At 36.8% G+C, this 11,448-nt stretch overlaps 2 long non-coding RNA genes across 3 annotated transcripts; both read right to left on the reverse strand.

Moving 5' to 3' along the window:
- Positions 8,571–10,290, reverse strand: LOC110264023. Of its 2 annotated transcripts, XR_002349756.1 has the most exons (3): positions 9,913–10,290; positions 9,209–9,393; positions 8,571–8,744 (listed from the first exon to the last, which is right to left on the reverse strand). It is a non-coding gene; the product is annotated as an uncharacterized LOC110264023 (long non-coding RNA). The 2 variants fall into 2 exon arrangements; XR_002349755.1 differs by lacking the exon at positions 9,913–10,290 and having other exon boundaries at positions 9,209–9,855.
- On the reverse strand, positions 10,579–11,234 carry LOC110263373. Its single transcript, XR_002348905.1, has 2 exons — positions 10,915–11,234; positions 10,579–10,816 (listed from the first exon to the last, which is right to left on the reverse strand). It is a non-coding gene; the product is annotated as an uncharacterized LOC110263373 (long non-coding RNA).

The following is an 11,448-nucleotide window of genomic DNA, read 5'->3' on the forward strand; positions in this document are numbered from 1 at the left end:
CGATTGATTGATTTACTAGATTAGACACTTTTCTTTTTTTGTTTTGCTTTATTCATGTAATTGCTTTAGTTCTTTACTTTCTATGCCCTCTAACTGTTTGTGTTAATGCCTCACCAAGAAGTCTCTGTTCGTGACAGCTCTGGCTCTTGGTGATTTTGTTATTAATACAACCGTTCTTTCACTCAGCTTCTTTCCAAATAAAATTGGCATATGATCACATTCTAAGTTTGGTGTTGCCCTGCAACAATCTGTTTTCAATCTTTCTGGACACTTGCATTAATTTCAAGAGAAAGTGTCATACTAAGTTTGGTGTGCCACTTATGTTTTTATGCAATGTATCCAGCAACACCACTTATTTGTACAATCATAATGTCTGTGCTTCTTTGGCTTGCAGTGTTATCCTTAATTTTTGCTTGCTTAACCACATACATCACTTACATTTCAGTATGTAAGACGTTCATGACCCATCATAGACCCCACCACCACTGTTTTATTTGCTGCTTGAAGACAAGCAATTAGTCTAAATTGGTATGGGAAGGGAGAAAAGTAGGAGAAAAAGGGCAACAACAATAAAAATGAACTACAAGGTGGTAAAGTTCCTTTTTCTTCTTACTTATTTCCAGTACATTCAATTGCATGATTGTCTTCTAATTTCTTTGTATGTATGTGTGCTAGCTTCTTATGAATAAGCATAGTTTGATTTTTGAATTACAATATGTTGCTGTGACATTATGATTGCCACCTTGAATTTTTGTGAGTCCAAAGCAATGAAGTTTCATGATCATAAACAAACAAGGTCATTTAAGAAGAAGTTATCATGAGCATATAAATATTGGGAAGCTAGCATGACTATTGTTGCTCAATTGCATTTGAATTTATTTAATTGAAGTTTTCATCTAGGACATTTTATGAAATTTTTGAAATCATGAAAACCTTGAAAAAGCAATTGCAAATAAGGCAAGAAAAGAAAAGGGAGAGAATGAGAAAGTTGAAGGCTCTGAGTACCAATGACAATTCAATTGTTAAGTGCTTGTGGTGTTTATGTATCAAGCAAAAAGCTTGAAAACAAAACATTTAGAGTCAAGGCTAGGCTCAAGTGCAAAAGCACTCCCTCAAAGCTCAAGGCTCTGAGCATCAATGATTAGAGAATCAAGAAGACAAGAAAACAAAATGAGCTAAAAGAGTCTTCTGATTAAATGCTTGTGGTGCTTATGTATCAAGTGGTAATACTTGAAAACAAAGCATTTAGAGTCGTAGCTTTCAAATCATGGTGCAAAGCACCTGAGAAGATAAGATAAAAAGAGAATGACAAGCTTGTTCAAGGAAGAAACAAACAAAAAAGATTTCATAAAATGAGCTAGATAGAGGCATCAATCATCTGAATTTCTTTTGTGATTGTTGCATGCATAGAAAGCTAGCTAACCATGAAAATTACACTGCTACTCTTCTTACCTTGGATATCAAACCTTATTACATGATTCTCTTCTTGCTTGGGGACAAGCAAGCTTTAAGTTTGGTGTTGTGATGCCAGGGCATCATGGCCTATTTTTCTATGCTTTTTCAGTAGATTTTAATTCAGTTTTCATACAATTTCTGCTGATAAAGGAGCAAAAGCATGATAAATCTCTGCATGAAACAAAATCCCAAGCATAGGTGAATTTTAGTTAATATACATGGTAAATATGATAAAATAGATCACACTAAGTGAAAGTATGATTTTGAACATTATTAGCACACTTAGTATAGTAAAGTTTATCTTGTATGTTACTTTGATACACTTTGTTTGCTTGATTTCAGACCAAAAGAAGTAGAGAAGAGCCACGTTAGTGGCTACGTTAGTGCCACTAACGTGGCCATTAAAGTGGAAGGAAGGAAAGCTTGGAAAGCTAGTGAGAACGTTAACACCACTAACGTTAGCAAAAGGCAAGAAGACCCACGTTAGCGACCCCGTTAGCTTCACTAACGTGGGTACTAACGTGGAAGAAAAGAGAAGCCCCAACGTTAGTGAGAAAGTTAATGGCATTAACTTTGAAGAAGGAAAGGGAAACGCCAATGTTAGTGGTAAAGGTGAGTGCCACTAACGTTTGTGAAGGCTAGAAGACTCACGTTAGCTTCCACGTTAGTTACATTAACGTGGGGACTAACGTGGAAGGAAAGGGAAACGCCAACGTTAGTGGAAAAGGTGAGTGCCACTAACGTTGGTGAAGCAAAGGAAGACCCACGTTAATGGTCACGTTAGTGTAGTTAACGTGGACATTAACGTAGGCAAAAAGCTCACCTGGCAGCCTGACCATGCCTTCTTCAAACAAGAATAACTTGAGCCACAAAGCTCCAAATGAGGTGATTCCAGTGGCATTGGAAAGTAGGATTCGAGAGCTTTCCAGGCATATATGGCACTACATGGTGGACACTAAATTTGAGGGAGAAAACCTGCCCCAAAAGTGCAAAGATGAACATGGTATCAACCTGTAGTAAGGCCAGCTGACCGCTTCACCTTCGAAGAAGTATAACTCGAGTTGTAGAGATCCAAATGATGCGCTTCCAAACGCGTTGGAAAGTAGACATCCAGGGCTTTCTAACAATATATAATAGTATGGGGTGGACATTAATTTGAGCTTCAGAAACTAGCAATTTTCAGCCCCTGATTGCGGACGTTATTGGCACTCACGTTTGCCAATAACGCCAGCCACTATGCCAGCAATCCTGTCCCCTTCAAAGGAGCATAACTTGAGTTACAGAGGTCCAATTGAGGTGATTCTAGTTGTGTTAGAAAGCTGACATTCAAAGCTTTCCAACGATATATAATACTTTATAGTGGGCATGAAATTGGAGTACAAACCAGAGGCATCTTTTAAGCCCCAAAACACTAACTAGGTAGCAAGTGTGACGTTAGCCACACTAACTTTAGCACTAACGCCACACTTGTAGCGTTAGTATGGCTAATGGCAGCAACAACGCCAAGTCATCTTGGACCTCAATTTGATTCACTTCTCTCTCAAGTCCACTTCAAAGCTCAAGCAAGCAAGCCCACAAGTGTCAACCAATCAAGGCCACAAGAAGCATCTAGAATAGAAATTTTCATTTTATTGTAATTTGCTTTTAATTTCATTTTGTAATTTAGGAGAGCTTATATAAAGGCCTTAGCTTTTACTTTGAAAATAGAGGGGAACGGAGAATTGAAGGAAGAGGGAGAGAGTGAAGACCAATTCGAACTTCTGTGAATTGGCACACTCCAAGGGGAGTGGGTCTTTGGACCCCTCCCCTCCCACACTCTTCTTCCTTTTCTTTTCTTTTCTTCCTTAGGAGTAGTTTTGTTTTCCTTGTATTTTTCATTTATGAATTTTTGAAGTTTCAATTTTAGTTTCAATCTTCATCTTTACTTTTCTGCACCTTCTTTCTTTTCTATTTTGGTAGAGCAATGATCAACTAACTCTTTTCATTGGGTTAGGGAGCTCTGTTGTAATTTGATAGATCAATATTAGTTTTCATTATTCTTCTTCTATAAATGTTCATTTTATTTTTAGTTCTTACATTTACTTTTCTTTCCATTTTACTTTTCTGCACTTTATAGTTTTTCCTTTACATTCATGCAATTTACATTTCCCTGCTGCTTATCACTCCTTAATGATTCGTCTAACTAGGATAATCAATTAACTATTGATTGCTTAATCCGTTAATCTTTGTGGGATTCGACCTCACTCTTTTGTGAGTTATTACTTGACGATAATTCGGTATACTTGCCGAAGGGAAATTTGTTGAGAGACAAGTTTCCATGCTATCAATAACCATGGAGAGTAAGAATGAAAAGATTCTCTTAGTACAGATTCAAACAGAGCCCCCACACTCAACTTCTAAGTTTGGTGTTGAGAAGCTGCCATTAAGCTCTGAGTCTTTGTAAAGCTCTCCAAGAGCTCATTGTCAAGCTATTGACATTAAAGAAGCGCTTATTGGGAGGCAATCCAATGTTATTTAATTATATTTATTTATTTTCTATTGTTATTCTATGTTTTCCTTAGGTTGATGATCATGTGAAGTTATAAAAACAGCTGCAGAATTAAAGAAAAATGAAAAATAGCATAAAAAACAGCACACCCTGGAGGACAGGCTTACTAGCGTTTAAACGCCAGTAAGGATAACAGAATGGGCGTTTTACGCCCAGCCTGGCAGCATTCTGGGTGTTAAATGCTAAAATGAACAACATTCTGGGCCTTTAACGCCAAAATGGGTTGTCTGGCGTCTGTCTGGTATTAAACGCCAGAAATGGCAGACAGACTGGTGTTTAATGCCAGAAAAGAGTGTCTGGCTGGCGTTAAATGCCAGAAATGGGCAGCAGACTGGCGTTTAATGCTAGGAAAGGTAGCAGAGCTGGCATTTAACGCCAGAATTGGCACACAATGGGCGTTTAAATGCCAGAATGGTACAGGGAGCAGAATTCCTTGACACCTCAGGATCTGTGGACCCCATAGGCTCCCCACCTACCCCACCTCTTCTTCTTCCCTCTTCACACCTTTCCATAACACTCTTCCCCAAATACCCTTGACCAATCACTTCAATACCTCTTCCCCAAACACCATTCACCTATCAAATCCTACCCTTTTCCCCATATCCTCTTCACGACTCACATCCATCCATCATAAACCCCACCTACCTCACCTTTCAAATTCAAACCATTTCCCTTCCAAACCCTCCCATTCATGACCGAATTCCCTCTCTCTCCTACCCTATAAATACCCTCCTCACTACCTTTAATTTCACACTTCATACACACTTAACCCCTCTTGGCCGAAACCACTACTTCCCTCCATCTCCTCCATTTCTTCTTCTTCTACTCCTTTCTTTCTTCTTTTGCTCGAGGACGAGCAAACCTTTTAAGTTTGGTGTGGAAATGCTCTGTTTTTTGTTTTTTTTTTCATAACCTTTAATGGCACCTAAGGCCGGAGAAACCTCTAGAAAGAGGAAAGGGAAGGCAATTGCTTCCACCTACGAGTCATGGAAGATGGAGAGATTCATCTCAAAGGTCCATCAAGACCACTTCTATAAAGTTGTGGCCAAGAAAAAGGTGATCCCCGAGGTCCCCTTCAATCTCTAAAAGAGTGAATATCCAGAGATCTGACATGAGATTCAAAGAAGAGGTTGGAAAACACTCACCAACCCTATTCAACAAGTCAGAATCTTAATGGTTTAAGAGTTCTATGCTAATGTATGGATCACTAAGAACCATGATCAATGTATGAACCCGAACCCAAAGAATTGACTCACAATGGTTCGGGGGAATTACTTGGATTTCAGTCCAGAAAATGTGAGGTTGGCATTCAACTTGCCAATGATGCAAGGAGATCCTCACCCTTTCACTAGAAAGGTCAACTTTGATTAAAGGTTGGACCAAGTCCTTAGGGACATTTGTGTGGAAGGAGCTCAATGGAAGAAAGACTCAAGGGGCAAGCCGGTTCAACTAAGATGGCTTGACCTCAAACCCATGGCTAGGGGATGGTTGGAGTTCATCCAACGCTCTATCTTTCCTACTAGCAACCGGTCTGAAGTTACAATAGACCGGGCTATCATGATCCATAGCATCATGAATGGAGAGGAAGTAGAAGTTCATGAGATCATATCCCTAGAACTCTACAAGATGACGGACAAGCCCTCTATTTTGGCAAGGTTAGCCTTTCCTCATCTCATCTGTAACCTATGCAATTCAGCTGGAAATGTCATAAAGGAAGACATCCTCATTGAAGGAGACAAGCCCATCACTTAGAAAAGGATGGAGCAAACAAGAGAGCCCACTCATGGACCTCAACAAGAGCATGAGGAAATTCCTCATCAAGAAATCCCTGAGATGCCTAAAGGGATGCACTTTCCTCCACACAATTATTGGGAGCAAATCAACACCTCCTTAGGAGAATTGAGTTCCAACATGGGACAACTAAGGATGGAGCACCAAGAGCATTCCATCATCCTCCATGAAATTAGAGAGGACCAAAGAGCCATGAGGGAGGAGCAATAAAGACAAGGAAGAGACATAGAGGAGCTCAAGCACTCCATAAGATCTTCAAGAGGAAGAACTAGCCGCCATCACTAAGGTGGACCCGTTCCTTAATTTCCTTGTTCTTATTCTTTTGTTTTTCGAAAATTATGCTTTATGTTTTGTCTATGTTTGTGTCTTTATTACATGATCATTAGTGTCTAGTGTCTATGTCTTAAAGCTATGAATGTCCTATGAATCCTTCACCTTTCTTAAATGAAAAATGTTTTTTGCAAAAGAACAAGAAGTGCATGATTTCGAATTCTATCTTGAAATTAGTTTAATTATTTTGATGTGATGGCAATACCTTTTGTTTTCTGAATGAAAGCTTGAACAGTGCATATTTTTTAATTTATTGTTTATGAATGTTAAAATTGTTGGCTCTTGAAAGAATAAATGAAAAAGGAGAAATGTTATTGATAATCTGAAAAATCATAAAATTGATTCTTGAAACAAGAAAAAGCAGTCAAAAGCTTGCAGAAAAAAAAGGCAAAAAAAAATAAATAAAGAAAAAAAAAGAAAGAAAAAGAAAAAGCAAGCAGAAAAAGCCAATAGCCCTTTAAACCAAAAGGCAAGGGTAAAACGGATCCAAGACTTTGAGCATTAATGGATAGGAGGGCCCAAAGGAATAAAATTCTGGCCAAAGCGGCTAAACCAAGCTGTCCCTAACCATGTGCTTGTGGCGTGAATGTGTCAAGTGAAAAGCTTGAGACTGAGCAATTAAAGTCGTGGTCCAAATCAAAAAGAGTGTGCTTAAGAGCTCTAGGCACCTCTAACTGGGGACTCTAGCAAAGCTAAGTCACAATCTGAAAAGGTTCACCCAGTTATGTGTCTGTGGCATTTATGTATCTGGTGGTAATACTGAAAAATAAAATGCTTAGGGTCACGGCCAAGACTCATAAAGTAGCTGTGTTCAAGAATCAACATACTGAACTAAGAGAATCAATAACACTATCTGAATTCTAAGTTCCTATGGATGCCAATCATTTTGAACTTCAAAGGATAAAGTGAGATGCCAAAACTATTCAGGAGCAAAAAGGCTACTAGCCCCGCTCATCTAATTGGAACTAAGTTCATTGATAAGTTTGAAATTCATTGTATATTCTCTTCTTTTTATTCTATTTTATTTTTAGTTGCTTGGGGACAAGCAACAATTTACGTTTGGTGTTGTGATGAGCAGATAATTTATACCCTTTTTGGCATTGTTTTTACATAGTTTTTAGTATATTTTAGTTACTTTTTATTATATTTTTATTAGTTTTTATTCAAAAATCACATTTTTGGACTTTACTATGGGTTTGTGTATTTTTCTGTGATTTCAGGTATTTTCTGGTTGAAATTGAGGGACCTAAGCAAAAATCTGATTCAGAGGCTGAAAAAGGACTACAGATGTTGTTGGATTCTGACCCTGCTGCACTCGAAATGGATTTTCTGGAGTTACAGAAGCGCAATTGGTGCGCTCTCAATTGCGTTGGAAAGTAGACATTCTGGGCTTTCCAGCAATATATAATAGTCTATATTTTGCACAATATTTGATGCCCCAAACTGGCATCCAAATCCAGCCTAAAACTTTTTTTTTTTGAAAACAAAAGAGCTCAACACACTAAAGTGGAGCCTAGACCAAAAATCCAAATAGACAAACAACTCCAGAAAATACCAAAACCCAAAGAAAAGTAGCCTGCATGTCATCTTTGACACAACCATCAACAACACTAGGGCTGTACACCTCTCCACTCATCACAGCTAAGCATGGTCATGTTGATGATATCCTCGACACTTTTGCTCTTATTCTGAAATATCCTCCTATTTCTTTCCATCCAAATGTGCCAAATGATCCAAGTGGTGGACTTGCTCACACTACAACAAATAAGAGTTTTTGCAACGGTCAAAAACCGTTGTCATAGATTAGAAAACCATTCCTAAAACTTTAGGCAACGCTTTGGCAACGGTTTTTGACCTGTGGTATATGCGGCCGTTACCAATGCTCAAAGGCAACGGTTTTTTACCTAAGGCAACGACAACCAAAAACCGTTGCCATAGTTACTGGTATAGACAACGGTTTTGATAACAATTTTTAAAGAATGGTTTAAAACTGTTACTAGATAGGCAATGGTTTAAAACCTTTCTCTTTGATGACGTAACGGTTTAAAACCGTAACTGGATAGACAACGGTTTTAAATTGTTGTAATTTTGTTGTTCATAAAGACAACGGTTTAAAAGCGTTGCCTTTGGTGGTGTTTTTTGCAACGGTTTTAATACCATTATCATTTTGTAGCTGTCTTTGCCAACGGTTTTAATACCATTGCCTTTTGTGACTTTTGACAACGGTTTTTTATAACTATATTATTCTTTATTTATAATAATTTTCTCATGTTGCATTGAAATTAGTTCCAACTATTTTTTTAAAATTTAATGTCAATAAACAAAGTTAAACTATTTGAATCAAATTACTAAAGAAAACTAATTGAACACTTACAATAGAAAAACAAACATTTATATACTTAGTGAACCAAAAATTTTTGGATACAATATAGTTGTATCAGTGTTAGTTACAAGTAATTCCGGATATTTTCTAATTATCCCAGGAAAATAAGCTTAAAAAACGCCAACCCTAGAAAGGAATTCAATCTTCCTCTAAAGAGTTTTATCAATGCTGGCAGCGAAAAATAATTCTCCCAACAGTTTCTTTATCCAAGCCCATATTTTCAAAAAACAGAACCACCTGCAGACAACAAGGAACACAAGCTTTTTAACTGGGGAAAAAATGAAGCATTTTGAATCAGTAAAATACAAAATAAAGAACAATGGCATGCATATAACACGTATCACTAGCACAATGGATACAAGCACATAGGTACTTAAAAAATTCAATTCTTAATAAGGCATCAAAAGGATTAAGCAACCATAGTGTAGTTATTTTCAAGCATGATTGTTATAGCGAGTAAGAAAAGCAATATTTGCATTGCTAATAAATAATCTTCTTAATACATCAAATCAAAAGGTTGTTATTTATAAAAGATATTAAATCCAAGAACTTTTTTTCACTAAAAGCACCACATAAGGTCACAAGACCCACCTCCCCCTCCTGTCCCCTCCTTTGACGCTACCAGAAGGTAAACCAACAGCAGCAATAAATATAATAGCAAATATTAGACTTCAGATTCAAGCATACTTATTCAAACATACCTAAAAGAAACCAGTCTCATCATGGACCCCTTTGTCAACATCAGCAGTTGCTTTGCTTAGTATAGTCTCTCACACAAAGCAGAAAACTTAAACCACCAGCCCCACCTTGCGGTAGCCAGTTAAACATGAAATCTTATCCACTAAATTAAATTGATAGCACATGAACTCTTATTTCTTCCATGTAACTGCAAAGAGATGATTAAACAAGACTAAATATGAATGGAAAAGGTTTAGAACTAAACAAATTACAACTGAAGCTCAGGTTGTGTTGCCCCTAAATACATAATGAAAATAGAACAGTCTCATAATAAAAAAAATAACATTCTTCAAGAGTGTAGTGTTGTCAGCTCAAGATAGAGCTAAATTATGACCAGCCTAAGTGTAAATCGATGACTATGCACACTGATAAAAGAAGAATGTTTCCAAGTACCCACATGAACTATAAATTCTATACTCACAGGTTGTTTCTATTGAAATGATTAGATTATGTGCACAACAAACAAACAAAAAAGTGCCAAAAGAAAAAAGGAAAAAAAATACAATGGTGCTAACTTGTTCAAGGTAAATCAATCATGGATGAAGACAGAGTCTATCACATTTCAAACAAGCAGCTTTACAGGTAAGCTACCAAGGTTGAAATGCTGGTCAACACACGAATTAAATAGAAATTGAAATGATCAAGAGAAGGTTAAAAGGAGACACACCCAGTAAAATGTTGTCAATTCCACCATGCTGGGACTGTCTGTCTTCAAGGATTATCAACTATTGTAGCTGTAATTCGTAATTGTCTTGTCTATTTTTGCTCTCCATTCCGCTTCCAGAAAGCTCTTCTCCACCAAACTTCAAATCCTCTTTGAATATTTGGGCAATCTTCTCCAGGATTCTAAGATTTTTACTTGAGTCATTCAGGCCATCAAAATCAAATGCAGCAATTTTACTTGAGTCATTCAGGCCATTGAGAGAATCAACTCAGAATTCCCAGCCACTTTACATGCTAACAAAATAAACCAACCAACAATTAAGAAACAACCATTAACATTAACATTATGCTCCAGAAAACAACTCAGCTTAATTTCAAACCAAATTGAATTAAAACAAAACTTCTATGCTTAACTTTTTACATAGAGAGAACATGTTCAGCTAAATAACTTTTTTTATTTATAACAGAAAATAAGCTTAATCCAAACACATACCGTAACCGAACCTTAGCAGACGAGGTGGGGGACGGCGTAGTGGACACAAGCGGAGAGGAGAGCACGGAACAGCAGCAGATGACAGAGTAGGAACTGACGACAAAGTAGAACTATTTTCTCCTAACATTGCTCAGAACAAAATCTCATTAAAGAAAAAAATTCAATCAACAAAGTAACTAATGGCAGAACAAGCCAACATCATCATAGTAACAATCAACAATCAACAAAATTCATAATAAGCGAAACCAATTCATAAACCAAAGAAAATGAAATCATGTGGTTATTCCCAAAAGATTTTACCATAATAGAAGAATAGTCTTTATAGTTTATACCTCAATGCAAACAAGGCAATTGTGATGCATTGCTCTTTTCAAACAGCAATGACCATCTTCCAATCATTTAGAGTAGCAGCACCCTAAAACATATAATAATTAATTTACAAGGATCAAGAAAAAAAGATATAACTATGAAGAGAAAACAGGAAAAAAATAAGGAACAATGAATGAAACTCACCACATTTCTCACCTCAATCCACCATTCACAGCAACATCATTAATTAATTACTCACCTGATGCTTATTGATGCACCGAGCAGCAATAGACGAATTTATTAAAAAATAAAGTCTTAGAGTTTTATAAAAATTTCGACAATATCACCTCAAAAATTTGGACTCAAACCAGCCTTACGGGTTCTCTCCTTCTCAACAGTTTGCCAGCCTTTCATAAGCAATTATCAAACAAACAGGTTCTCAATAATCAACATATTTTATCACCATTTGGTTCCACTCATTGTAAAATTATTTATAAACCATAAAAATTACTGCTTTTAGTTAAGAAATCTAAAATCAATCTATTTATCATTCATCAAGCCTCAATCTCATAAATTACTCATTATAATTTTATTCAACCACCAATCACAACATTATTAATTAAAAAAAAAAACAGAACTGCCGACAAGCATTCATCCCCAAACAACCTTGCAAGATGCACACAAGAGCTAAACAAATTTCAATTCACACGCACGTAATCATCATCATACCAGTCACAT

Source organism: Arachis ipaensis, chromosome B06, assembly GCF_000816755.2.
Source record: "Arachis ipaensis cultivar K30076 chromosome B06, Araip1.1, whole genome shotgun sequence".
Classification (NCBI taxonomy): Eukaryota; Viridiplantae; Streptophyta; class Magnoliopsida; order Fabales; family Fabaceae; genus Arachis; species Arachis ipaensis.